The sequence below is a fragment of the Callithrix jacchus genome, chromosome 13 (genome assembly GCF_049354715.1).
Source record: "Callithrix jacchus isolate 240 chromosome 13, calJac240_pri, whole genome shotgun sequence".
In the NCBI taxonomy this organism is placed as follows: Eukaryota; Metazoa; Chordata; class Mammalia; order Primates; family Cebidae; genus Callithrix; species Callithrix jacchus.
In genome coordinates, this window is record NC_133514.1 from 47,698,156 (window position 1) to 47,702,682 (window position 4,527).

Here is a 4,527-nt window from a genome sequence, read left to right on the forward strand (position 1 = left end):
GTTAGAAGAATTATGTCTGTGAAACTGCTCTGGTGTTTGTGCATTCAACTACAAGAGTTGCATCTTTGTTTTGATTCTGCAGGCAAGAATAACTTTTCTTATAGAATCTAGATTTGTTCATTCCAGTCAAAAAGTGGGCATATGCTGTAATGCAAAATCTCACTCTTTAAAAACGCAACAGAAGTTATCAGGAAAAATGTTTTTAAAGTGTGCATTCAAGGTGCAGAGTTACACTGCTCTGTGTAAGCAGCAGTTTGCAAACGCTTTCTGTGGATAATCTCAAAACTGACATTTCCAGCAAAATCCCATCTTATACAAAGTAGCAGTAACAGTGCCTGTAAAACACAGAAGAAACTTTTATGTGTTAAACTGCTGTGGTGCGTGTGTGTTCAACTAAGAGCATTGCATCAATGTTTTGATTCAGCAGGTTAGAAAAACTTTTCTTATGGAAGCTAGATTTCTTCATTCCAGACAGAAAGTGGGCATATGCTGTAATTAGAAATCTCTTACATTAAAAACGGAAAAAAAATCTATCTGGGAAAAAGGCTGTCAATGTGTTCATTCAACTTACAGAGTTACACTGCTCTGTGCATGCAGCAGTTTGCAAATGTTTTCTGTGGAGAATCTGAAATTTTACATTTCCAGCAAAATCTCATCTTATACAAAACAGCAGTAACACTGCCTCTAAAACGCAGAATAAACGTATGTGTTAAACTGCTCTGGTGTGTGTGCATTCAACTAAGAGTGTTGCATCAATGTTTTGATTCAGCAGGTTAGAAAAACTTTTCTTACACAGGCTAGATTTCTCCATTCCAGACAGAAAGTGGGCATATTCTGTAATGAGAAATCTCACTTTTTCAAAAGTTATATTAATCTACTTTTGAGAAAGTTTGTAAATGTGTTCATTCAACTTATAATTACACTGCTGTGTGTATGCAGCAGTTTGCAAACGCTTTCTGTGGAGAATCTCAAAACCGACATTTTTACAAAATCCTGCCTAATATGAAATAGCATGCCGGGCGCTGTGGCTCAAGTCTGTAATCCCAGCACTTTGGGAGGCCAAGGCGGGTGGATCATGAGGACAAAAGATCGAGACCATCCTGGTCAACATGGTGAAACCTCGTCTCTACTAAAAATATAAAAAATTAGCTGGCCATTTTGGCGTGTGCCTGTAATCCCAGCTACTCAGGAGGCTGAGGCAGGAGAATTGCCTGAACCCAAGAGGCAGAGGTTGTGGTGAGCTGAGATCGCACCATTGCACTCCAGCCGGGGTAACAAGAGCAAAACTCCATCTCAAAAAAAAAATAGCAGAAAAACTGCTTGTAAAACACAGAAGAAACATATGTGTGAAACTGCTCTGGTGTGTGTGGGTTAACAAAGACAAATAAATCTATGTTTTGATTGAACAGATTAGAAGCACATTTCTTACAGAAGGTAGATTTGTTCATTCCAGACAGAAAGAGGGCATTTAATATAATGAGAAATCTCTCACCTTAAAAACTCAAAGGAAGCTACATGGAAATGCCAAATGTGGGTGAAGGGGAGAAAGGAAGCAAAACACACTGCCATGTGTGTACCTACGCAACTGTCTCGCATGTTCTGCTCATGTACCCCAAAACCTAAAATGCAATAAAAAATTAAAAAAAAGTAGTCAATGTGTGCATTCAACTAACAGAGTTACACTGCTCTGTGTATGCGGCAGTTTGTAAATGCTTTCTCTGGAGAATTTCGAAACGGACATTTTCAGAAAAATCTCATGTTATATGAAATAGCAGTAGGACTGCCTGTAACAGAAGAATTCTGTCTGTGAAATTGCTCTGGTGTTTGTGCATTCAACTATGAGAGTTGCATCTCTGTTTTGATTCAGCAGGTAAGAATCCCTTTTCTTATAGAATCTAGATTAGTTCATTCCAGGTGAAAAGTGGGCATATGCTCTAATGCGAAATCTCACTCTTTAAAAACTCAAAAGAAACTATCGGGTAAAATGTTTTCAAAGTGTGCATTCAAGGTGCAGAGTTACACTTCTGTGTGTAAGCAGCAGTTTGCAAACGCTTTCCGTGGAGAATCTCAAAACTGACATTTCCAGCAAAATCCCATCTTATGCAAAGTAGCAGAAGCACTGCCTGTAAAACACAGAGGAAATGTATGTGTTAAACTGCTGTGGTGTGTGTGCGTTCAACTAAGAGCATTATATCAATGTTTTGATTCAGCAGGTTAGAAAAAGTTTTCTTGCAGAAGCTAGATTTCTTCATTCCAGACAGAAAGTGGGCATATGCTGTAATTAGAAATCTTACTTTTTTTTTTTTCACTTCACAGTGAAATTATTTATTTATTTATTTATAATTATTATTTTTTTATTGGATTTTAGGTTTTGGGGTACATGAGCAGAGCATGCAAGACAGTTGCGTAGGTACACACATGGCAGTGTGCTTTGCTTTTCTTCTCCCCTTCACCCACATTTGGCACTTCTCCCCAGGCTATCCCTCCCCACCTCCCCCTCCCACTGGCCCTCCCCTTTTCCCCCCAATAGACCCCAGTGTTTAGTACTCCCCTTTCTGTGTCCATGTGTTCTCATTTTTCATCACCCACCTATGAGTGAGAATATGGGGTGTTTCATTTTTTGTTCTTGGGTCAGTTTGCTGAGGATGATGTTCTCCAGATTCATCCATGTCCCTACAAACGACACAAACTCATCATTTCTGATTGCTGCATAATATTCCATGGTGTATATGTGCCACATTTTTCCAATCCACTCTATTATCAATGGGCATTTGGGTTGATTCCAGGTCTTTGCTATTGTAAACAGTGCTGCAATGAACATTCGTGTACATGTGTCCTTATAGTAGAACGATTTATAGTCTTTTGGATATATACCCAGTAATGGGATTGCTGGGTCAAATGGAATTTCTATTTCTAAGGCCTTGAGGAATCGCCACACTGTCTTCCACAATGGTTGAACTAATTTACACTCCCACCAACAGTGTAAAAGTGTTCCTTTTTCTCCACATCCTCTCCAGCATCTGTTGTCTTCAGATTTTTTAATGATCGCTATTCTAACTGGCGTGAGATGGTATCTCAATGTGGTTTTACTTTTAAAAAACTCAAATTAATCTATTGTTGAGAAATGTTGCCAATGTGTCCATTCAACTTATAGTTACATTGCTGTGTGTATACAGCAGTTTGCAAATGCTTTCTGTGGAAAATCTTAAAGCTGACATTTTCAGCAAAATTTTGTGTTATACAAAATAGCTGTAAGACTGCTTGTAAAACTCAGAAGAATAGTGTCTGTGAAACTGCTCTGGTGTTTGTGCATTCAACTACAAAATTTGCATTTTTGTTTTGATTAAGCAGACTAGAATCAGTTTTCTTATAGAATCCAGATTTGTTCATTCCAGATAAACCGTGGGCATATGCTGTAATGAGAAATCTCACTCCTGGAAAACACAGAAGAAGCTATCCTTAAGAAAGGTTGTCAAAGTTTGCATTCAACTTGCAGAGTTACACTGCTGTGTGTAAGCAGCAGTTTGCAAACACTTTTTGTGGAGAATCTCAAAGCTGACATTTTCAGCAAAATCTGCTGTTGTGTGAAATAGCAGTAAGCCTGCCTGTAAAACACAGAAGAATAATATGTGTGAAACTGCTCTGGTGTTTGTGCGTTCGAGGAAGAGAGTTGTATCTGTGTTTCGATTTAGCATCTTAGAAACACTTCTTTTACAGAGGACACATTTGTATATTCCAGACTGAAAATGGGCATATGCTGTATTGAAAAATATCCTACATTAAGAACTTAAAAAACTGTATCTGGGAAAAAGGCTGTCAATGTGTGCATTCAACTTACAGAGTTACACTGCTGTGTGTATGCGGCAGTTTGTAAATGCTTTTTGTGGAGAATCTCAAAACTGACATTTCCAGCAAAATCCCATCTTATACAAAGTAGCAGTAGCACTGCCTGTAAAACACAGAAGATACGTATGTGTTAAACTTCTCTGGTGTGTTTGCCTTTAACTAAGAACATTGCATCAATATATCTATTCAGCAGATTAGATAAACTTTTCTTACAGAAGCTAGATTTCTGTATTCCAGACAGAAAGTGGGCATATGCTGTAATGAGACATCTCACTTATCAAAAAGTCAAATTAATATATTTTTGAGAAAGGTTGTAAATGTGTTCATTCAACTTATATTTACACTGCTGTGTGTATGCAGCAGTTTGCAAACGCTGTATGTGAAGAATCTAAAAACTGACATTTTCAGCAAAATTTCAGGTTGTATGAAATAGTAGTAAGACTGCTTGTAAAACTCAGAAGAATCATGTCTGTGAAACTGCTCTGGTGTTTGTGCATTCATCTACGAGAGTTGCATCTTTGTTCTGATTCAGCAGGCTTGAATCACTTTTTTTTCTTTTCTTGGAGTATACTAACTTTATTCTACAAGCAATGAGGGCTTAATACATGGTTTAAAAATAACTTTTACTTTTAAAAAATACATTAGAGAAAACTGAAAAACTCAAGAAGCAAAGAACAAAGC